Raw genomic sequence first — 25,628 nt, forward strand, 5'->3', positions numbered from 1 at the left:
TGAGGCCTCCAACATGGTTCTTTTTAAAGATTATTTTGGCTATTTGGAGTTCCTTGCAATTTCATATGAATTTAAGAATTGGCTTTTCTATTTTTGTCAAAAAAAAAAAAGCCATTGGAATTTTGAAAGGAATTTTAGTGAATCTGTAGATCACTTTGGCTAGTATTGCCATCTAATAATACTGTTTTCAAATCCATAGACATAGGATATATTTCCATTTATTTATCTGTTTAATTTATTTTGACAATTATTTTATTTTATTTATTGATTTTTAGAGAGAGGGGAGAGAGAGAGAGAAGGGGGAGGAGCAGGAAGCATCAATTCCCATATGTGCCTTGACCAGGCAAGCCCAAGGTTTCGAACCGGCAACCTCAGTGTTCCAGGTCGACACTTTATCCTACTGCGCCACCACAGGTCAGGTCTTGACAATTTTTTATACTAATCATTGTATAAGACTTGCACCTCCTTGCTTAAATTTATTCTGGACTATTTTTGTTTCTGGGATGCTATTTTAAATGCAATTTTATTCTTAATTTCTTTTTCAGATTATTTACTCTTGGTGTAGTTAGCAAAGTTACTATTACTTTTTGATTGTTGATCTTATGTGCTGAAACCTGCTGAATTAGTTTATTAGTTCTTTTATGAATTTCTTGGAGGGGAAGAAATTTTCTATATAAAGTATAATGTTATTGGTGAATAAGAATAGTTTTTCTTTTTTCAAATTTGTATGCCTTTTTTTTTTCCCCCTTGACTAACTGCTCTGGCTATAACTTCCAGTGTAAAGTTGAATAGCACTAGTGATAGTGGGTATCCTTGTTTGTTCCTGATCTTACTGGGAAAACTTTTAGTCATTCACTATTGAGTACAATATTTGCAGTTTTCCAGTGGTGGTTTAGGTCTAGATTTATATATATATAAAAATCTATATTTAATATATAAATAAATATATATTTATTTATTTTTATTTTATTTTTTTCTGAAGCTGGAAATGGGGAGAGACAGTCAGACAGACTCCCACATGCGCCTGACCGGGATCCACCCGGCACTCCCACCAGGGGGCGATGCTCTGCCCCTCTGGGGGGGGTCGCTCTGCCAAGACCAGAGCCACTCTAGCACCTGGGGCAGAGGCCATCCCCAGCGCCCTGGCCATCTTTGCTCCAATGGAGCCTTGGCTGTGGGAGGGGAAGAGAGAGACAGAGAGGAAGGGGGGGGTGGAGAAGCAAATGGGCGCTTCTCCTATGTGCCCTGGCTGGGAATCGAACCCGGGTCCCCCACACGTAGATTTTTTTAAACTGTATTTGCAATATATTGAGCTTCTTAAATCCAACAATTCATGTCTTTAATCAGTTTGGAAAGATTATTATTATCTCATTCATTTTCCTATTCATCTTTTAGTATTGCAAGTATTTATTGTTAGATGTTCTCACTGTATGCTATTTGTTCATCTTTTTATATATATTCTACCTCTTTGGCTTTCTGTGTTGTATTACTAATTATTTATTCATCTCTGTCTAATCTGCTAGTTAGTCCACATGCTGTGTTTTTAAAATTTTATTAATTATATTTTGCATTTCTTAAACATCATGTTGGTTCTTTTATAACTCAACTTATTTTTTATAGACTCATTTTTGGCTACACTTTTATTTATTTATATATAAGACATATTTATTTTATATTCTGTATCAATAATTTTTGTAACTAAAGCTGAAACTCTGAAATTTTTATGCTGACACTTTGTCACAGCTTATTCTTCATATCTCATAATGTTTTCTATGGGTTTATGTTCCTTGAAATTTTCTTAGTGGAAATTTTTGAGACCTAAGTTGAAGTTGAATTTCTTTTTTTTGTTGTTTTGACAGAGAGAGACAGAGAGAGAGTCAGATAGGGACAGACAGACAGGAACGGAGAGAGATGAGAAGCATCAGTTTTTCATTGCGACACCTTAGTTGTTCATTGATTGCTTTCTCAAATGTGCCTTAACCATGGGGCTACAGCAGACCGAGCAACCCCTTGCTCAAGCCAGCAACCTTGGGTCCAAGCTGGTGAGCTTTGCTCAAACCAAATGAGCCCACGCTCAAGCTGGTGACCTCGGGGTCTCAAACCTGGGTCCTCCGCATCCCAGTCTGATGCTCTATCCACTGCGCCACTACCTGGTCAGGCTGAAGTTGAATTTCTTGAAAGAGATTTGTTTTAGTTTCTGCTTAATGTCTGGGACACCACCAACCTAGGATTAATTTGAATAAAAATTTCTACTTGTGTTTTTGGGACCATTCATAGTCTGTAAATTCTCTCACCAAACCCAGTTGAGGTTGGGCTTGTAGTCTTGAATTAACAAAAGATGACTTACTGTTTGCCTCTTTTCATGATCAGGACTGAGACAGAAAATTTTCTGTAACATCTCCTTCTATGAGGTAGATTGTTTTCTAGTTTACTCTCTGAGGATATTGCTTTTTTTTATTCCCTGCAATATGCTGTAATATAATAAATATAATATATATAATGTAATGTAATGTAATGTAATATAATATAATATAATATAATATAATATAATATAATATAATATAATATAATAATATAATCCTGCCTTTTTTGGGCCTACATTGTTTTTTGTCTGTCATACTCAACCTTGTTTTAAACTAAAGCTCTAGGCCACCAATGATTGACAGATACCCAAGGCAGAACCTGGCTTCAGATCTCTCATGTCTCTGGATTTATGATTTCCTCCTTCTTGCTTTTTGTTTTGGCTTCTGAGACTCTCTCTCTTACATTGTTGATAAATCATTCATGCATTTACAAAAAGAAAAAATTTAAACTTAATTAGCTGAGCATTTAAAAAACATTTTTAATAGCTAGTCTGCCAAAAACTATACTTTTATATTATTTCTGAATGAGGATAACCTGTACCAAATTTAGCTCAATCTTTCCCCTACTCTTAAGAGGTCATATTGTATTAGTTTAAATATAACAGTGAAGTGACCATCTTTACTCTGGGTCTATTTGTTGCTTTATTAATTTTTGGAATATTTCCTTGGAATAATTTTTAAGTAGGATTTCTGGGTGAAAAGAAAAATAACCGTCATTTGAAAGATGTTTAGGATGTAGAATCTACAAAGACTTGCATATAGGTGAGGCAGAAAAAGGAATCTAGTATGAGACTTAAGTTTTTGGCTTAGGTAACTGAGCAAATAATGATGTCATTAACTAAGATTGGGAATACAGGTTAAGGTGGGTGTGTGCGTGGGGAATGATAACAAGTTCAGTTTGAACATGTTGCATATGAGGTGATTATAGGTCATGTAGGTAGAGAAGTTTTTAGTAGGCAGTTGGAATACAAGGCAAAGGCACAGAAGAAAGTTTGAGGCTATCAGTACAGATCTGAGATTCACAAAATTGAAGTTCCTGGATAGCTGAGATCCATCAGTTATCTTTTCAGGGGTCTATATGTTCACTTAATTGATTTTTACATTCATGCTCTTGTTTCAACAATAGTCTGGATCATCTGAGTACCGCCAACTTACTTTAGTGTCTGTCTTTGTATTTATGTTTATAATCTTGCTGGTGGCAAGAATCCCATAGCCAGGTTTATTAATAAATGATGCAATCAGGTCAAGTGAAGACAAAGTGGTGTCATGATGTGCTGGCCTATATGAATGAAGATTTCACAGTAGTCTGAATAGAGAAAAGTGGTAGAAGAACTGAATCATCATATGGTACATATTTCTATTTAAATTAAAAAGAACCTATGTTATTAGCAGCCAGCCCCATATTCACATTATGAGTTGGCAGTTTATTTTCAAGAAAACAATGTAATCCACATAAATTGATGTTTATTTCATTTTATGAGTTTTTTAGAATTTTAGTTTTATTTAAATTTGTTTTATAAAGTTTTTGGTTGTACACTTGTGTAAGAGTAAGAGTTATAAGCACATGGAATTTATTTTTAGTTTTCTATTTAGGCCAGTAAATAATATTATAATAAAAATGATTTTGGTCAACATTAAAAACTTAAGAGAGTCGATGGCCATACCACCCTGAACGTGCCCGATCTCATCTGATCTCGGAAGCTAAACAGGGTCGGGCCTGGTTAGTACTTGGATGGGACAAAACTTAAGAGAAATTTTTTCTTTGAAAGGCATCTATGTTCATTATACAAATTTGTGTATGAAAGGTGAGTCATGGATATAAGTGAGATTTGTCCAGAGAAAGGACAGAATGAGAAAGATAGAATGTTGAGAGAAGAACCCTAGGAAATGTCAGAAACCTAGTGTTAAGAGAAGAATAAGAAAGCCAAAAGAGAAGAGAGTTCTCAAAAGGAGGGAATTGAAATGCATTTTAAACACAGATTGTTTTGTCCCCCAAATTTGCAGTTGTATAGTGTGTCAAACTCTTATTTTTGAAATTGAAGGAATGAATAGGAGGTGAGATTTCAGAACCGGTGAGAGAATACCTTTACCAAAATAAAATTGATTTTGATGAAAAGGAAAAAAATGTGTCTGGAATGGGGTAGAAAGTCATGATACATGCAAGTCCTTGAGCATGTTTATGTGCTAAAAATAAGGAGTTAGGGCCTAACTGTTAGGCTCTGGCCGGTTGGCTCAGTGGTAGAGCGTCGGCCTGGCGTGCGGAAGTCCCGGGTTCAATTCCCGGCCAGGGCACACAGGAGAGGCGCCCATCTGCTTCTCCACCCCTCCCCCTCTCCTTCCTCTCTGTCTCTCTCTTCCCCTCCTGCAGCCGAGGCTCCATTGGAGCAAAAGATGGCCCAGGCGCTGGGGATGGCTCCTTGGTTTCTGCCCCAGGCGCTAGAGTGGCTCTGGTCGCGACAGAGTGACACCCCAGATGGGCAGAGCATTGCCCCCTGGTGGGCGTGCCGGGTGGATCCCAGTCAGGCGCATGCGGGAGTCTGTCTGACTGCCTCTCGGTTTCCAGCTTCAGAAAAATACAAAACAAACAAACAAAAAAAATCTTAAAAAAAAAAAAAGGAGTTAATAGGGAAAGAGTTCCCATATATGTGAGAAGAAATAATCGAAAGATTAAGGTCTCAAGGAGATGGGACTCAGTGTGGTACAAATAACAAATGGCAGATTACCCTTGAAAAGTAATGATAATGTTTCTTTGAGATGAAATATGAGAAGTTTAAAAGTGAAAGCTGGAATCATATGTAGTGACTTTAAGTTTTCTTTGAAGTAGGGGCCAGAGTGATGGGGAGGGGAGTTAGTAGCATAAGGTTCAGGAAAAACAGCAGTGGAGATGTGTCATAGTTATTATGGGAGATGGATAGCGAACTCATCAGCAATGCTGAGAACTTTGCTGAACTCTGAGTTCTAGGTTTGGTTGTGCTCCTTCCTAGCTGTGAATTGGGCAAGTAATTTAACCTGTCTGAATATTTGCAGAACGAGGAATTTGGACTAGGTAATTTCTTTTTCTTTTTCCTTTTTTTTTTTTTCTTAGATAAGAGGAGGTGAGATAATGAGGCAGACTCCTGCATGAGCCCCAACTGGATCCACTCAACAACTCCATCTGGGGCCAATGCTCGAGTACCGAGCTATTTTTTTGCGCCTAAGGCTGGCACACTCTTGGACCAACCAAGCTATGCTCAGCACCCAGTGTCATGCTTGAACCAATTTAGCCACTGTCTAAAGAAAGGGAAGAGAGAGAGAAGGGGAGAGGGAAAGGGAGAGAAGCAGATGGTCACTTCTCATGTGTGCCCTGACTGGAGATGGAACCCCTGGGTCCATATACTGGTTCGATGCTCTATCCACTGAACTACTGGCCAGGGCCTCGACTAGGTAATTTCTAAAGAACTTCCTATTCCCCAAATCATATAATTTAGAATTAAGGTACTAATTATTTTATAATAAATAATCTAACAATAAATGTCTTATTTTCCCCCTTTTAAGGGTTACTTTGGGAGCAAAAAAGAAAAAGGTTAGTTTAGACCATTTAATTGAAAAGTCCACAAGGAAAATTAAAAAGCTAATTAGAAGAAAAGAAAAAGGAATAGAAGATTTACTTTTTTCTCCTTTTCAAACACACCAATCATTCATTGAAGCCAAACAATAGTCCCAGAAAGGTGCAGGTACTAGGATAAGAAAAGAAAAGGTGAAATAAATTGTTTTCAGTATTTGTTGGCTTTTAGTTCCTAGGAGTTTGTAAGTGAATTCTAGCCATGGGTTACTTTACTGAAAAATTTCAGTGAAGAATTGAGGACAATGAGACAACCTGGAGAAATTTCTTGTAACGCAATCCACTCTAACTGCCTATCTGATATGCATCTTAAGGGAGGGGTTGCTCCAAATAAACAAAGGCTTGACATTGACTGAAAATGTAAATGGAATGGGTCTCTCTCGGTGTCCTCAAGAATTTTGTTCATAATTTAACCTTTTACAATTTAAACTTAATTTACAAATGGAAGTGTGAATCAACCAAAGTAATTTTCTGATCATATTTGGCCTTGTAAAGAGAGTTAGGCATCCATCAACCATGGATACCTAACTCTTCTTCCCATAAGAAAGTTCTTTACATAAAAGAGACCACAGCAATGAGCTGTGCTTAAAATGCCAGAAAATCCAGGGCTATGTGATTTACTAAGCAGGTTAGCCTGAAATACCCAGGAGCTGTTTTCATGAAGCTATGTACACCTACTGTATCCATTGCATCCAGCTTTTGGCTAACAGCGCCCCCCTAGGAGAAAGAGGAAACTTCCAGTAGAAGGAAGCTTACAGACCTGAACTCTTACACTGTTTATCTATTTACACTTTTGTTTTTCTCGCCAGAATGTGAATTCTTGGTGGGCTGAGAAATCATCTAATCCCTCTTTTTATCTCTAGAGCCTATAACAGTGACTTGCATATAGTAACCCTCTAAAATGTGCTTATAGGATGAATAAATAATGTGAATCATGCTTCAGTGTTCCAAATAATTAAAGGCAGAGTGTATAATAATTTCCAAACATTCTTAAGGTATGGGCAATAATAGTTCCTTTCATTTATGTTCATACAAAAAGAAATGGCATCTGGCATATTTGAAAATTAAGGAGAATAAATATATATTTCTGAATACATGTATGAGCATATGTTGTTTTGATTATTTCCACACATCTCTTGCCAAGCAAACTTTTCTGAAACACCATCTTTATTTTGTTATCCCCTGATTAAGGACCCATGATGGCTTCTAGTTGCATAATATAGTGGTTTGGAGCCGTAAGACAATCTAATAAAAAGCAGAATTTTCAATTAAGTCCAAGATTTCATCAGCATTGTGTAATGGAAATTATATAGAATTATGTTGTGTGGGCACAATTATTAAGTAGTTATAAGAATGCAAGGGACAAAAATTCAACTCAATTTGGTTTAAGTAAAATGTAAATAGAAAAAAAGAACAAGAGAAAGAAAATAATTCTTTGAGTAAATGGAAAGTCCAGGAAATTGTACTTGGCCACAGGCATGACTGGATCCAGAGGTTTAAACAATATTATCATACAGAGGTCTTCAATTTTCGTTAAGACTTCTCTATCAAGGCACCAGGCTCCTATCCTTTAAGTTTAGCCATCTCCAAAGTAGAGGAAACCTTCCCAGTTCACTCTAGAGGAAAAGTTCTAGAGGAGGATTCTGCTTGGAGTGAACTGGGTCATGCACCCATTTCTCAACCAATACTGTGGTGAAAGAATGGAATATTTTGACTGACTAAATAAAGATCATGTGTCCCAGTCTTGTGGCGAAAGAAAAGTGGGATTCTGAAATGGCCATTTCTCTCAAGATCACTTGGAATGGGGGAGGGCAATTCCCTATAAGAAAATGTGTGGCTGTTATCAAGGGGGAACTGTATGGGCAAAAGTAGCTTGTATGTGCAGGTCCAACGAACCAGCTGCCATCTATCCAGATTGCTCAGGGGTCCATTCGAAATGGCTGGTGTACATGCTGGACCATGGTTAACTATTTTGAATATCATCCATGCACGACAGCATCTCACCACTTATGAGTTAAAAATAACATAAGTAATGCAATATGAGCACCATTGAACACATAAAAAGGACATTTATCTTTATGGAACAAAAATTACTTTGCACTTAAAAAAATTTTTTGACAGGGTATTTTTCAATGCCTGGTTAGATTTGGAGCAGGGAAAGAGAATTGGTGAAACCCAGTGCCTTTTGTTCCTTTTTTAAAAAAAATAAATAACATGTTTATATAGTCCTTTATGAAATATTTGTATCTTATTATCACTTACCCCAACATTTAAAAGTGGCTTGACTTTCTGATAATAAGACTGAATACTTCTGTCATTAGTGAGCTTAGGGAAGCATGTTCCAAAGCAAAGCTAACTCCCAAGTCCCTGAGATGCCCTTCAAAAGCAGTCATCCATTTAATTTGATCTATTAAACAAACTTAGCAGTTGGGATGCCCACACAGTGAGAAAGGCTGCTTGGAGATGGAATTTTGGCTTTAATTGGAATCTTCTGTCCTTCATTAGACAACCATAAGTTTCTGATTACACACACCATCTTCATTTCAAATATGGATTTATAAAACTTTATGAATTTACATTCTTAGCAACAGATTTAGGAATAAAAACAAGCTCCTGTCATGAACAAATATGAGGGGTTTCTTTTTCTTTTTCTTCTCTCTTTTTGTCACTTCCCAAAGGATCATTGATAATTGACTAAGTACCCACTTTATATCCAGAGCTGTGTTAGCTGCTTGGAGCTATTAAGAGGAAATTTAAGAAATAACCCTTGTCCTTGAAGAATTTGAATAATATATCTCAGGAATAAAAATCAACATATCTGGAACAATCAGGTAACAATTAAATGACTACTTTGCTGTTCACTAGTGATATAATGACTTCTCCTCCATTTCAGTCTGTTGGGATTTTGTCCATTCTTCAAGGTCTGTCTCCATAACTTTCCTTACTTTTAACTTTACTTGATTGCTTGAATGCAAAGCGGGGCCCACATTCCTTGGGACCATCCACCTAAATACTTGACATGTAAAATGTCTTCAGCATCTCTTCATCCTCTGCAGGCTGCAGTCCAGGCTCTGTAGCCTGGGAAGGAGACCTCGACCACCTCTCCCGCCTTATCTCTCTTTGCTCTTCTGTTTGTACACTGTTTTGATGGCAAACCAAATCCTGGTTCCAAACCTGGTTTAGTAAACAATGCAAAACAAAGCCAAAGTTACCCAATGCTGTGAATTTCCACATCCAGTCTTCAGTGTCTAGAGCAGTCTTTTTTCATCATCCCTTTCCCCCAATTTAGCCCCTGATAAATTCCCTCTCATCTATTAACCTACCTCAGACATCACTCTCTCAATGAGGTCTCTTCCCTTTCCATCTTCTGGGTTGTGCTATTTCTGTCTCTCGTACCTATTTTTGTAATTCTGAGTAGGAATAATTTCTTTTCAATTCTAAATTCATTCCCCTTTTAGACTCTTAGCACCTTAAGGGCAGCACCCAGTCTTTACTTATTTTGAAATCCTGAATGCCTAGTAGGAGTGCCTGGCATACAGCAGTCCTTTGTAATATTTTATTAAAATGAACTGGATTGCATTGAGCTAACTAAAAGTATGGAGAAGACTTGAGATAGCTGAAGATCCTAACCATGCCCCAGGTTTTATGTCAGTGTTGAATTGGAGATAAAACTTTACAGAAGGGGGAAATAACAGAAGCAATGTCCCAGAGGTAAGAAATGAGCCTGGGAAAAATTGGGGACTATGGATGGTCCTATTGGCTGGAGTGAAGGCTATAGAGTGGGAAGTATTGAGAAGTAAAGGTCAGAAAGGCCAGGCAGGGCCATATTTTGGAAGACTTTGAATGCCGAGCAGAGGACATAAAACATGATGCAATAAATTCTGCAATTCAAGAAAAGAAAAATTTAGAAATACTGTATCTCAAGTATTTGTTGTGTGCCAAACGAGCCTTATCCCTTCTATTGTATTCTGTTTCAGAATTTATCATACTGTTACTGCTGGTATGTCACTGGTTCCAATTGGCCTTGAGTCATCTGAGCATAATAGTGTGTTGGCCTGAAGTAGGATGTGATGCATTGAGAGTCAGAAACCCTGGGGTTGAATTTCTGCTCTGGCACTCATTTGTTACCTGATAGGTAAAATCGCTTCACTGTTCTAATCCGCAGTATTCTGATTTGTAAAACGATGTAAAAAGGTGGGTGACATGATTTGTGAGGTCTTTTTGAGCTAATTTATTACTCTATCTTTGCTCCACGGTTCCATTTGTTCATTTAGTTACTTGTTTTCTGGTTATCAGAGTTGCTTTATTAGACTGCTCTCTGACAGTTCCACAATCTGCTTTTTGGAGACCATCCTTTGAGGTCTTGATCATCTTGTCACACCTAACAATCCCTTCCCAAACTCCACTCCTTAAAAACCCAGCTCTAGTCCACCATCTTTTTTCATGCTTTTCCTAACCTCTCCAGGTCTCCGTTATTTACTTGCTTGCTTTTGGTGTTTAAATCTTTTGTCTTGAGTTATTCTTTTTCTCTCTCTAATTAGTTTGTAAAGTTCTTAAAATAAGGAACAGTTACATGCAATATTTAATCCCTTATTCTACACCAGTCCACCTCAGCACAAAGCTAGGCACAAAATAGACATTTAATAAGATGATTTTTTTTTTTTTTTGTATTTTTCTGAAGCTGGAAACAGGAGAGACAGTCTGACAGACTCCCGCATGCGCCCGACGGGGATCCACCCGGCACGCCCACCAGGGGGCGACCTCTGCCCACCAGGGGGCGATGCTCTGCCCCTCCAGGGCGTCGCTCTGTTGTGACCAGAGCCACTCTAGCCCTTGGGCAGAGGCCAAAGAGCCATCCCCAGCGCCGGGGCCATCTTTGCTCCAATGGAGCCTCGGCTGGCTGCGGTAGGGGAAGAGAGAGACAGAGAAGAAGGAGAGGGGGAGGGGTGGAGAAGCAGATGGGTGCTTCTCCTGTGTGCCCTGGCCAGGAATCGATCCCAGGACTTCTGTACGCCAGGCCGGCGCTCTACCACTGAGCCAACCGGCCAGGGCCTAATAAGATTCTTGAATGTTAAACTGAATGATGTACAGGAATATTACTAAAAATAGAATAACCAAACCATCAAAAAGACATCCACAGGACTTGGAATTGAAATAACGTAGCATATCAATGATTTTATAGATGATATTCTGTACTCAGCTAAAGGCTGTTTTAAGATAGGGTGATATGTAAAGTTTCTGGTCTGTGGGCTTGGTTTGAATTAAAGAGTGGGTGGTACTAGGGCCTAGAGATATTACAGCCAACTCAAGGAAAAGAGAAAACAGAGAACTGTTTACTGAGTGACTTTGCTGTTGGACGTGTCCCAACTGCAGCTTGAGAACATCGGGCAGAGTTACCACCCTGCTGCCACAACCCCTGCCAACTTGGATAAGAAGCAGTGAAGTTGACCTGTCTTTTGGCTCTGGAACAAGGCGAGGGAGCGTACCAGCAGGCATGGGAGGAAGAAGTTGGGAAATGACAGACATGAACAGAGATGACTGTGATCCTTTTCCCTCTCACCCCCCACCCCAGTCTCTCTCCTGCCTCTTTGATGTCTGTAAATGAAATAAAACCAATCTCTGCGCTCCTCACCAATTGGTTTATGGGACCTTAGGGATCTAGTTGGGGTCACAGAAGGCAGTGAGAGTCAGTTTTTTTGGATTATTTTGTTTCCTAAAGTGATCCTAAACTAAAAGGTTTGAAAATACTACTATGCGCAGGCAATTAGCCTTTAAACAACCTAAAAACAAGTTTTAAAAAACTCAATGCAAAATATAAGAGGAAAGATTACTGTTTGAAGTAGTTGAGTCTAGATCTGGCAGTATTGGGACTCTCTTGAGTATAAATTAGCTAACGGAAAGAAAACGTCTCAGGTTAGGAACTCCAAATCCTGCTTTTGCTCTCAAGTTGCCTCTGGCTGTCTCTGTTAGGAAAAGTCTAGAAACTATGGATTCATTGTACGCCCTTCCCCCTCCTCCGACAAGCCCCAAAGCTGTTGGTGTTTATAACAGAAGAACTTAGCAGTGAGTTGATCTGTCTTACTGTGTGCGGAAAATGTAGAATAACTCCCATGTGTCATCAACCATTTAGTCAGCACTCAGTTCCTTAGCAGGGGAAATGGTGAGATTTATTAGGGAAAGTATCTGTCATCCCATATAAATAGATGCACAGATAAAGCAGATGCAGTGGACAGGGTGTATATTTCTGTGTGACTAATCATAAGGAGCTTATTATCAAGAACTATTTGGAAAAATCAGTCGTTTGGGAAGATGGCAGACATAAGGATACCTTACGTTTTTATGCAAAATACTCCTCGAAACAGTAATTTAGGTTCTAAGTGCATTGTAGGGTTAGGAATCATTTTAATTAAAAAATTTTTTGGCTTTAATTTTTTTTTTTACTTTTGAAAAAATATATGCAAGTAATAAAAGCAGCCCAATAGTAGAAAAAGGTACATAAAGTCGGTCTCTTTCCCACTGCTGATCCCATCCCCAGTCTGCTGCCGGCTTAGAGGCCGTGATTGTTGTCAGTTTATTTTGCGTCACTCAGAAATATTCCATGTAAACAAGCTGATTTTCCCCTCCAGTTTTTACGCACATCGTACTCACTATCCATATTCTTCCACAGCTTACTCTTTCCCTTAACAAAGTGCCCTGGAAATCATTTCTTCTCAGTCTGTGCTTGTGGGCCAGACTCACTGTTTTTAATGGATTTAACTGATGTTGACATCTTGCCATAATGGCTTTAGGGTTTTTTGTTTTGTTTTAACATTACAAATACATTTAACCACGATCCCCACTGCCCAGTTTCCTTACTGTCTGCCCAAAGGTAATCACTACCTTGAAATTAGCATGTATCCTTCCTGTTTGGTTTTCATATATTTAGTACATACATATATAGTCTTTCATTCTGTGCGTTTATTCACAGTTCTATTTTTGAACATTTAGGTTGATTCCAAATTTTTGCTGTTAAAAACAATGCTAAAATAAACATTCTGTTCCATCCCTCCTTAGGATATATGCCCACAGTACAAATGCTAGGTCATAGGGTATGTGCACACCAATTTCATATGATATTACAACATTGTTTTACACAATGGTTTTTAACCAGGCACATTCATACCAACTATGCTTTGAAAAAATCTCTTTCTTTCTTGGCCACATTTTTACCAGCACTTGGACTCCTCAGACTTCTAAAATGTTATCAATCTGATAGACATAAAATTGTGCCTCATTATGGTTTTAATTTGTATTTATTACCAAAGATATATTTTCTTATATATTTTTTGTTATTTACTTATCTCAAATAATTAACAATTGAACCCTTTGACTTTTTTTTTACAGTATTACTTGTTTTATGGAGATTTTTTTATATATTCTGGATACCAATACCCAGTAATATGTATTTAACTTTTCCAAGTCTGTAAGCTGCATATTTACTGTTTATGGTCTCTTTTGTCTAATTAGATGTTAATATTTTAATGTGTTCAAATTCTCACTGTTCTCAGTTGTGTTTTTGGTGTTTTGTTTAAGAAAACTAAAGAAATGTAAAGAAGCATTTTCCTTACTTTCTTTTAAACTTTGAAAATTTTCCCTGTACTTTAAAGTTTTTAACCGTATGGAATGTATTTTTTGTTATGGCATGAAGTGGAATCTAAAACAATTTCCCCTGTATCTGTATTGACTATGGCCAGCTGTCTTAGTACCATTTAAATAATGATCACCACTACCTGCTGATATGTAAAACCATCTCTGCCCATTTCAAATTTCCATATATGTACAGGTCAGTATCACTTACTTTGTTCATTTCGTTCCTTGCCCGGATACCATATTGTTTAAATCAGTGGTCCTCAACCTTTTTTGGGCCATGGACCGGTTTAATGTCAGAAAATATTTTCACGGACCAGCCTTTAGGGTGGGACAGATAAATGTATCACATGACCGAGACAAGTGTCAAGAGTGAGTCTTAAAGCATGGTAATGGATTTATGGTGGGCCCTTGTCTGTGGGCCTCTCATAGTATACCCATGCCAGAGTAAACTACAGCCTTGAACCATTGCCTAGCTGCCTTACCTGTGGGCTGTGAGCACTGAAGGGGGTTGTACAGTGTAAAGAAAAAAAAAAAAAAAAAAAAAAGAGTGAGTCTTAGAGGGCATCTGGTCATTTTTTAAAAGTAAAACATCGTTCAGACTTAAATATAAATAAAATGGAAATAATGTAAGTTATTTATTCTTTCTCTGCGGACCGGTACCAAATGGCCCACGGACCCGTACCGGTCCATGGCCTGGGGTTTGGGGACCACTGGTTTAAATAACTATAGCCTTATAATTAGCCTTGTAGAGCAAATTCCTACCCCTTAGTTTTGTTTTTCAAAAGTTTCTTTGCTAATTTCCTCTCTTTAATCTTCCATATGAATTTTTGGGTAGAATTGTTAAAGTTCATGAAAAATCTTGTTTGGGTTCTGATTGGAATTAAAATGATTCATAGATCCTTATAAATTCATAGGGAGAACTACAGAATTTAACAATTATATGTTTCAATCGTTCAGCATCTTATCCAGGGCCTCTTTTATATAAATATTATCATTTTCCCCAAATAGGGCTTGTATGCATTTTATTAATTTTGGCATAAGTATCTACTGTAAATGAGAAATTTTATATATATGCACACATTATATATTCACATTTTTTTTCTCTCTTATACCCTGAGCATGAACTCAGACTGCTGAAATTTTCTTTTGGTTTGAATTATTTGCCCAAAAATTTTCTTGCAGTTTCTATGTCAAAAATATTATAGTCTGCAAATAAGAAAATTATTCTTACCTTATTTCTAGTTCTCATTTTTTTTAAAGGTGTTGCCCTGGCTAGGACTCTATCCAGTGTTTAAGAGAAACTGTGATAACTGGTACCTTTGACTTGTTCTTAGAGCACACTTCTAGGCCTGATCTTTGTTGGTGCAATAGATAAGGCATGGAATTCTAAGGTCATCAGTTTGAAACCTTAGGCTTGCCTGGTCAAGGCACATATGGGAGTTGATGCTTCCTATTCCTCCCCCTTCTCTCTCTCTCTCTCCTCTCTAAAATGAGTAAAATCTAATAAAAAATTAAAAATAAAGAGCACACCTTTAGTGTTCCAAGAATCATGTTTTCTAGAGGTTTCTGATAGCTACATGTACAAGATACTGCTGGTCTTCCCCATACCCCTCCTTTTTTCTCAGAAGAATCTTTTATTTTATTTTTTGTAAAGGAGAGGAGGGGAGACAGAGAGACAGATTCTTGCATGCGCCCCAACCAGGATCCATCCAACAAGCCCCCTACAAGGCAATGCTCTGCCAATCTGAGACCATGCTCGCAATCGAGCTATAAAGTGCCTGAGGCAGGGGCTCTACAGAGCCATCTTCAGTGCCCAGGGCCAATGTGCTCCAACGAGCCATGGCTGCAGGAGAGGAAGAAAGAGAAAGAGAGAAGGGGAAGACGAGGTGGAGAAGTAGATGGTCAATTCTCCTGTGTGTCCTGACTGGGAATTGAATCGGGACATCCACACACCAGGCCAAGCCAGTCATAACTGGCTGCTGCTTTTCATCACACCAAGACTAACACAAATGGGACTGGGTCTGATGTTATCTTGAGCTCTTCATTTATTTTGACCTTGATTTATTTGGAGCAGAGGCATTGTTTTTAAGAAAAAAACATGTCATGTAGGTTGACTAAAAATAAAATGCATTTAAACTAAAAACAAAACAAAACAAAACACACCTCTTTATCAGAATAATAAATTGTAGTTTATTTCCAGTTTCCCAGTAGTTCTTCCTTCTTCTATTTTTTATAAATTGTCCTTTTATAAGTTGTTCATCTGTATAATAATGATGAATTACGTTTTCGAAAGTGAGAGAGTCAGGAAAGGAGAGCGTGCGAGAGAAGTATCGACTTGTTGTTTCACTTTAGTTGTGTATTGATTGCTTCTTGTAAGTACTTTGAATGTCATTGTGTATTTGTTTGAATTTTTTTTTTTACTTATAGCCATTTAAAACATGTTTCATGTGTTCTAGAAAGAGTGTATTTCTTATAATTTGGGTATCAGATTACTTATGTTATTTACATCTTCTGTAACTATGATGATAGATTCATACACACAGGTGATCAGACAGGTGACTTTAGGCTCAAGTTGAGCCAGCAACCCCTTGCTCAAGTCTGCAACCTTTGGGCTCAAGCTGGTGACCTTTGGATCATGTTGATGATCTTGTGCTCAAGCCAGCCGGAGCTCAAACCATGGACCTCAGCATTCCCAGTCAAGGCTCTATCCACTGGACCACCTCCAGTCAGGCAAAGATTTTTTTAATTTAATGTTCAACCATCCTTGGGAGTCTGTCATGATGTGTTTTTAGAGGCTGCAGATGTTCAAAGATTTTGTTTCTTACTTTGCCCAAGGTTTAAATATAAAGAATTTTAAATACAGAAAAGTTGATCTGTACAGTGAATACCCATTTATCTATCACCCAATTAACATTTTATTATATTTGCTTTGTGCCTTATCAATTGTGATGTTGTTTTTAATGAATTGCTTTATTCAGTTAGCTAATATATTAAAATATTTGTGCATGTGTGTTCAAAAGTAAAGGTAACTATTTTTTCCATATTGTCTTTGTTTGGTTTGAGTGTCAAAAATATATTTATCTCATAAAATGAAGCAAGTAGCTCTTTTATCTTTGTCTTTATTGCAAAAGTCTGTCCAATGTAGGAAATAAATGTGGAAGATTTAGTAAAACTCACCTCTTTGAGTGAGTTTAGTTGGCATGGTGTTTTTTTAATGACTACAATATTTTTAACTACAAATTTAATTCATTTGTTTAAATAAATATATTGATTGCCATTTATTTGCAAATTAATTTCAAATGTATGTATTTATGTATTTCTAGAGAATTATTTATTTCACAAAATTGCCAGATTAATGTAATGATATTCAATTGTATAACCTAGTACTTTTAATAATCTCGCCTCTGTTTGTAGTCATGTCCTTTTTTCCAACTCTTTTCTCTTTTTCTCTTAATCAGTTTTTCCAGATTTTTCTATTTTGTTAGCATTCTGAAAAAACGAGCTTTGCATTTATGGATTCATTACTGATTTTCCCCCTTTCATCTATTTCTCTCCTTTCTGTTACTATTTCTTTCCTCCTACTTTCTCTGTTCTATTTACCTTTGAGAGATATGCTTCCTTCTGTTTAGTTATTTGAAGCTCTAAATGTCTTCATAAATACTGCTTAAACTGCATATCACACATTTTGGTATTAGCATTTTCATTGTCTGAGCAGTGCTAACCATTTGGTAATTTCCATTAATTTTTCCATCTTAATTATTATTTAGAAGTTTTTAAAATGAGTTGGTCAATATAAACATTATGTTACCTTCTAATTTTATTATATTGTTGTCAGAGAACATGTTTTATGTAATTTGGGGTTATTGTGTATTTGTTTGAATTTTTTTTTTACCTATAAGTCATTTAAAAATATTTCATGTGTTCTAGAAAGAGTATTTCTTATAATTTGGGTATCAGATTACTTTTGTTGTTTACATCTTCTATAACTATGATGATAGATTCATTCACACACACACATGCACACACAAACACACACATATTTGAGGTTCTAAATTACTATTTCTTCTATGTGAATTAATCTATTAACCTTTGTTTCCTTATGTAATGACCCTCTTCTTGTCTTAAAGTTTTAAAAATTGATACTCTTATATGAGTTTAATTTTTGTTAATATTTTTCTAGTAAACTTTTAAAAAAGATTATGTTTATTGATTTTACACTGGGGGTGGGGGACTGAGCAGTGTTAACTCATAGTTGCTTCACTTTAGTAGTTCACTGATGGCTTGTTGTATGTGCCTGGACCAGGCAAGCCCAGAGTTTCGAATCTGCAAACTCAGCATTCCAGGTTGATGCTTTATCCACTGTGCCACTACAGGTCAAGATTTTTCTATTAACTTTTATTTTGTTTATATATCTTTACATAACAACCTCCCCATCATCATATTTTAGGTGTGTCTCTTATAAGCAGTACATGGTTGAATTTTAAATATCCTTCTGAGAATTTCTGTGTTTTCATAGGCAAGTTCAATATACACATATTAATATTTACCTGTACTTTGATTATTAATCTATTTGAACTTATTTCTGCCATTTACATTGTGTTTTTTCATTACCATTCTTTAAATTTGACTCTTTTTCCTCTTCACTATTTTTTATTAGGTTGATACAGTTCTTAAATGTTTTTCTTTTCCTTCCTTTCTACAGGAATTTTTCTCTCTCCCTAGGGTTGGGATTAAAATGTAAGAAGCCCCCTATGAGAAATCAAAACCCCAGGCTTCCATTCTACTTTCCCAAGCTGGATGAGCTGGACTTTTCTACTATTTCATGGCAGGGATAGCTCTTTAAGGGTCATTCTCTTTGTCTCAGGGAGCGCAGGGAGATCCTTTGTTCGGCTTCTGAACTTGAACAGAGAAGAGGGCCAAGAGCCTGGTTGGGCACAGGGCTGGGACTTCTCTGCCCAAGGGTAGGGGTCAACATGAGATACAAGGGCCCCTGAAGAAAACTCTGTACAAGAACTATTTAAGCCATGAAATGAATCAGAAACTCAACACACACTGAACCCACTGTGCCTTCCTTTTCTTTTTCTCTTCATTCTGAACACCCCCCTTTTTTTCTTTTGAGCTCAGCTGTTTATTTAAAAATTATTGCTTTTTAACCAGCATTTCCATGGGTAGATATCAATCTGCTATACTCCAAAAAGCTTTGGGAGTTAATTTACTCAATCTTACAAAATGTTTACAGATTTCAAGTCTTACCTTCCACCTCAGATCCTTTCTATATTTCTTTCTTTCTTTCTTTCTTTCTTTCTTTCTTTCTTTCTTTCTTTCTTTCTTTCTTTCTTTCTTTCTTTTTCTTTCTTTCCTTCTTTCTTTTTCATCTTTTTTCCTCAGCTTCTGATTAGTCAACTTACAAGTAGATTGTTTTTCTCTGTCTTGCTCCTCAGCAATGATGATTCATTCTGCAGTTCTGAGTAGTTATTGTTCTGGCCTTTCCTCAAATGCCCTTGTCTCTCAGACTGAAGCAGGTAAACTCTCTCCCATGCACAAGCTCCCGGACATGGTGCTGTGATAACACCCACAGCATGAAAATTAGATGTACTTCTCTGTAGTGAATTTCCTGGGTGTGTTGTCTTTTTTCCATCCTCCAGCAGTTTCTAAAATGATGGCCCTGACAAGATCTCAGCCTCCCAGGATGGGCATGACCCTGGCTGTCATGGAAACATACCCAACTGGAAGCAGCTGACATGCCCAGACCTTCCAGCATTGGACTTTCCAATAGACCATCTTGGGGCCCTAATTTCCTAACACAACTTTCTGGTTAGGTGGTTCCCTTTGGCCACGGGCATTCCCTGAGCAGCTGTCTGAGTTAACACCTAAGCTGTGCAGCTGTGCAGCTGTGGGCTGCGGCATTGCCTCTGGTGAGTAAACTCCCAGAGAGCCTGCAGAGCTGTCTTCATGTCTCTTTTAGGTACGATTATCTTAGAACAAAGCAAACTTGGCTTTATAGATGTGAGAGCTATGTGGTTACATTGGGCCCCATGCTCAGAAAAAAAAGTACTTGGATTAATACTCTGTTGTTGCTATCTTGAAATTTTTAATGACTTTTTTTTAAGTGAGAGGAGGGGAGACAGAAGGACAGACTCCCACATGCACCCCAGGATCCACTGGCAAACCCTCTACTGAGGATGCTCTGCCCATTCATGGCTGTGGCTTGGCAACAAGCTATTTTTGGCACCTGATGGGGAGGCTTCAGGAGCCATCCTTAGCACCCGGGGTCAACTTGCTAAAACCAATCGAGCTTGGCCCCCTGCTGGAGGGGAAGAGAGAGAGAGAGAGAGAGAGAGAGAGAGAGAGAGAGAGAAGGGGAAAGGGAGGGATGAAGAAGCTGATGGTTGCTTCTCCTGTGTGCCCTGACAGGGAATTGAACCTGGACATCCACATGCAGGGCTGATGCTCTACCACTGATTTAATGACTTTTGAATAAAAGTACAAAATTTTTATTTTGCACTATGTTCATTACCGTGTAGCCTCTCCTTAGGAGAAATAGAATATTATTGACACTTGAAGTGGGTAGGGCTTATTGACTAACTGAGCTTCTTAGGAGTCCAGGGCAATAAACATTAAAAATAACTGTTTAAAAATGTATTTTCAGAGGTAGTGTCTTATCCTGCAAAACTCATTCTTATGGGATGCTTCCATCTAAATAAAACATTTTAGTACTTCAGGAAAGGGAAAAGGGTACAACTCTAGAATAGCTGTCCAATAAAACTTTCTACAATGATGTTAATATTCTATATCTTTGCTGTCCAATATAGTGGCCACTAGCCTTGTGTAACTAAAGACCTAAATTCCTAAATTTTAATTATTTTAACTTTAAAGTTAAATAGCCATTTAGGGCTATTGGCTACCATATGGGACAGTGTAGCTCAAGAACAACAAAGTAATTTTTTACCTTCTGTGCTTTGATTGTATTTTGCATTAGTTCTACATCAAGACTTAACATTAGCCCTGGCCGGTTGGCTCAGCGGTAGAGCGTCGGCCTGGCGTGCGGGGGACCCGGATTCGATTCCCGGCCAGGGCACATAGGAGAAGCGCCCATTTGCTTCTCCACCCCCCCTCCTTCCTCTCTGTCTCTCTCTTCCCCTCCCTCAGCCAAGGCTCCATTGGAGCAAAGATGGCCCGGGCGCTGGGGATGGCTCCTTGGCCTCTGCCCCAGGCGCTACAGTGGCTCTGGTTGCGGCAGAGCGATGTCCCGGAGGGGCAGAGCATCGCCCCCTGGTGGGCAGAGCGTGGCCCCTGGTGGGCGTGCCGAGTGGATCCCGGTCGGGCGCATGCGGGAATCTGTCTGACTGTCTCTCCCCTTTTCCAGCTTCTGAAAAATACAAAAAAAAAAAAAAAAAGACTTAACATTAAGCTTTGTCAAGAAAGGATTTTCTAAATTTAGATTTAAGGCATACCTAGAACTGGGTGGGAGAATTCAAATCACATTATTTTTTCTTAAGTGTAGGAATATAGCCTTTCCATTCATGAAAGCTAGGCCATGTGGCTCACTGACAAGGGAGATATTACGTGGACAAATGAATTGCCTAAAGACTGCCCCTTCAGTTCTAAAGGATTATGAAAGACATAAGGAAGACAAAGAAGAGGCAAGGTCAGAGGCCAGAGTCTTGGCAAGGACTGATGGTGAGGAGGAGTAGTGGAAGGTGACTTAATAGATGTGCCTGAGTCATCCCTTCTGGGCCTCCACAGCCTGGGTATACCAGTGACCCAGCAAGTCTCATGTGTTCTGATGAGACATGGCCTTGGAGCACAAAGATAGAGCAGAGGGCTCTGGTTAAGACAAAGAGGCACCTGAGTAGGAACTATGAGAAGGCCAGGAACACAAATTTCAGAGATAAATAGTACTTCATCTCAAAAAGCCACACCAGCATGACCTATGGTGGCACAGTGGATAAAACATCGACTTGGAACACTGAGGTCACCCATTTGAAACCCTAGCTTGCCAGGTCAAGGCACATATGAGAAGCAACTACTATGAATTGATGCGTCCCACTCCTTCGCCCCTTTCTCTCTTTCTCTTCTCTCTAAATCAGCGGTTCTCAACCTGTGGGTCGCGACCCCAGCGGGGTCGCCTAAAGCCATCGGAAAATACATAATGCATATCAGGTATTTAGATTCCAAATCATAACTGTAGCAAAATTACAGTTATGAAGTAGCCACCAAAATTGTTTTTTGGTTTGGGGTCACCGCAACATGAGGAACTGTATTGCGGGGTCACGGCATTAGAAAGGTTGAGAATCACTGCTCTAAATCAATAAATAAAATCTTAAATAAAAAGGCCGCACCAGGAAAAATAAACTTCAGTACCAGGCCAGCTACTCCACTATCCCCCAGTGAAGATCCAGATAATATACCACCTCTGCTGCCATGAGTCATTACCGCTCCCAGACCTCAATACACATGTTATCTTAGAGAAGAACAAGGAGATGGAGAGAAAGTTTAAAAGCCTTAACATTTTACCCAAAAACTCAAGATAATTCACTTAAAAAAAGATTTGGGAGATAAGATCAAGTTCTAAGGGGTTGTCTGAATTCTTGAACTGAACTAAGTTTAACTGAGTGGTCTAAGTTAAGGGTTCTTTTCCCAGTTCCCCATGGATGAGCAGACAAGCCATAGAGAAATAAAGGAGCTGCATTTTCTTTGTACATCTCAGTGCAGAATGAATAAATGTGTGACTCCACTCCAAATATGTATGGCTTCCTACCAAGCCAGTTATGGACAGAAATTCTATTCACAAGCTTTAGCAAAGGTAGAATACGTGACAGCGAAGGGGCAGGGATGCTATACTGCTCTGTTGAGCCTCAGAGCCTCCATCATACAGAACTGGCCTCTGACCTCATAGGCATTAGTGACCTCATCTGGGGAGGTCATTTGGAACTTATCTGGAAAGTTGTTTTTCTCTTACCACCTACTTGGTTATAGAAGAGGTTATACATACTCCAGTCGACTGGTCTAAGAACTCTGAGATCAATGGGAGAGGGGTAGTCTGGCAGATTATGGTGTCATTTTGCCTGTGCAGTGCCCTAGGCATCTTCTTGTGCTGAATGAATCATATCCGGGATCAAGGTGGCAAGATCTACTTGGGATAAAATCTTAATATACTTATCTGGATCTAACATCTCATTAGTCCCTTGTCCACACAGTCCTCTGCGGGCTACAACACCACCTGCAGGCCAACCCTGAAAAGTATAAGTACAAAAAAATGGAAGAATCCCTGGTTTCTGTTCTCTGCAGCCAAGATATCTGCATTATGCTTCAAGTCTTCACGGTTCTAGATTAAGAACCCACATGGTTCATCAAATATATTCAGCAATTCCTTGAATATATTAAAAAATTTATTACACATTTTCCATTCTTGGCTATTTTAATAACTGACATTCTCAAAGGTGAAGGAGGCTTTTTTTTTTTTAATTCTCAGAGGCAGATGCAGACTTCAAATTAGCCTTGCTTAATTCCTCCAATCTTCCTCTAACCTATTTGACCCAGGCCAACCCTAAATGAACATTGCCAACCATTGAGATGGGAAATATTAGACCCCAGGAAGACCCCAGCCCGTGTGCTTCTATCCCTTGGATTTCTTTCTCTGGGAAATTGGCTTTTGGAAAAATTCAATTGTTCATCCTCCTCAGGAACATGAATCACTTGTCACAGAAGCTAGAGTGGCTAAGATAGATGCAGAAAGCCTGTCCGCACCAAGGTTACCTTCTTAAAGTACTTTAGATTTACCATTTCATGCCCAATCCTGGAAGCCACAGGGAAAACTACAACACCAATCCTTGAAATCATCTGGCGGGAAATTCTGAGGACATCCAGTCCTAGCCATTATTAATTTATAATCAGGCACAGACAGGATTTTTATGATATTTAAATGTATATGAGAAACAAAATGATTAAGAATGAGCTTTAAGTTTATATCCTGAGCTACTAGATTGTCCATTCAGGCTGCTATAAAAAATGGCCGCAGACTAGGTTTTTAAAGCTCATACACAACAAGAACTTACTGTGCATAGTTCTGGAGACAGGAAGCCTGGGGATCATGGAGGAAGGAGGATGCCCTTCTAGGGAGGGTCTTTTTCTGTTTGGTAGCCAGCACTCTCTTGCTGTGTCTTCTCATGGTGGAAAGGGTTAGGGAGCTCTCTGGAGTTCTTTTATAAGGATGCTAATCCCATTCATGAGTGCTCCATTTTCAAGACCTAAGTACTTCCTAAAGGCCCCACCTACTAATAATATATGAATCTGGGGAGAGACAGTCAGACTATATAGCACAGAATGAATGGTTAAGTCAGTATCTTCAGTAGAGAAAACTATGAGAGAAAAAGATTTGTGAGATAAGATCAAGTTCTAAGTGAATGTATTTCTAATTAAATAGGATTCAGAGTGAATATTTATTTTCCTAGATAATAAGCGAGGCTACTTAAAACAAAACAAAACAAAAAACAAAAAAACACACAAACAAACCACAAACCTTATATTGAAAGCCTTGTTTGTCATGTGCCGTGACTGACTCACAATGATTTTGGAACTTCTTCTTTGGAAGTACCTCAGAGTTCTTTCTATAAATAGGGTGACTAATTATCTCAGTTTGTTCAGGATTTCCTGTTTGAAAACTGAAACAATCTTGGGTGAACTTTTCTGATTTACCTGGAACTTAGGAGATTTTCAGTCCTAAAACTAAGAGAGTTCCAGGCAAAATGCGTTGAGTTCAGTCACCCTATTTATAAACTACATAAGAACCACCAGCTTGTTGCTTTATAGTTATAAACATATTATTCAACTTGATCCCTTCTTTATTTAAAAACAAAAACAAAAGCAAAAAACACTTGGCTCTAAATGTCTTTTAGCCGTTTCAAAAGATCAAATTTATCTTCCCCAACAAATATGTGACAGCACTCAGAATAGTCTGAGTTTGGAAAGCAGTTTAAAACAGCTTTTCCTTCCCTTCTTTCCCTCCTTCCTTCTCTTTCTTTCTTCTTTTTATTTTTTATTATTAAGCAAGAGGTGGGGAGGCAGAGACAGACTCTGGCATGTGCCCCGAGCAGAATCCAGCCTGCAAACCCCTTACTGGGTGACGCTCTTCCCATCTGAGGTCATTGCTCTGTTGCTCAGCAACTGAGCTATGTTAGCGCCTGTGGAGAAGCCATGGAGCCATCCTCAGCACCGGGGGTCAACTTTGCTTGAACCATTCAAGCCATGGCTGCAGTAGGGGAAGAGAGAGTGGAGAAGCAGATGGTCGCTTTTCCTGTGTGCCCTGACCAGGAAATCGAAGCCGGGACATCCACACTCCAGGACAACGCTCTACCACTGAGCCAACCGGCCAGGACCCCTTCTTTCTTTCCTTCCTTCCTTTTTCCTTTCCTTTCTTCCTTCTTTCCTTTCTTCCTTCTTTCCTTACATTTTCCTAGCTGGATAACTATTTATTTATTTATTTATTTATTTATTTATTTATTTATTTATTTTTTCATTTTTCTGAAGCTGGAAACAGGGAGAGACAGTCAGACAGACTCCCGCATGCACCCGACGGGGATCCACCCGGCACGCTCACCAGGGGCGACGCTCTGCCCACCAGGGGGCGATGCTCTGCCCATCCTGGGCGTCGTCATGTTGCGACCAGAGCCACTCTAGCGCCTGGGGCAGAGGCCACAGAGCCATCCCCAGCGCCCGGGCCATCTTTGCTCCAATGGAGCCTTGGCTGCGGGAGGGGAAGAGAGAGACAGAGAGGAAGGAGGGGGTGGGGGTGGAGAAGCAAATGGGCGCTTCTCCTGTGTGCCCTGGCCGGGAATCGAACCCGGGTCCTCCGCACGCTAGGCCGACGCTCTACCGCTGAGCCAACCGGCCAGGGCTGGATAACTATTTAAAATGGTGGACATGACAAACGCTTTCCTCGACCAAACTTTAGTTAGGCTCATCTGAGTCCTTCTCTCTTCTAGTCCCTGACCTTGGCTCTCATCTTGTCTTTGGCTTGTCTGGCTCAGTTTTAG

General features: G+C 38.9%; 1 non-coding gene and 1 pseudogene across 1 annotated transcript; both read left to right on the plus strand.

The window, feature by feature from the left end:
- LOC136335444 (phosphatidylinositol N-acetylglucosaminyltransferase subunit C-like) overlaps nt 1-25,628 on the plus strand; it is a 137,528-nt pseudogene that overhangs the window by 28,399 nt on the left and 83,501 nt on the right.
- Nucleotides 13,975-14,111, plus strand: LOC136337134 (small nucleolar RNA SNORA42/SNORA80 family). The gene has a single exon (XR_010731834.1). It is a non-coding gene; the product is annotated as a small nucleolar RNA SNORA42/SNORA80 family (small nucleolar RNA).

This window comes from Saccopteryx bilineata, chromosome 4, assembly GCF_036850765.1.
Source record: "Saccopteryx bilineata isolate mSacBil1 chromosome 4, mSacBil1_pri_phased_curated, whole genome shotgun sequence".
NCBI lineage: Eukaryota > Metazoa > Chordata > Mammalia > Chiroptera > Emballonuridae > Saccopteryx > Saccopteryx bilineata.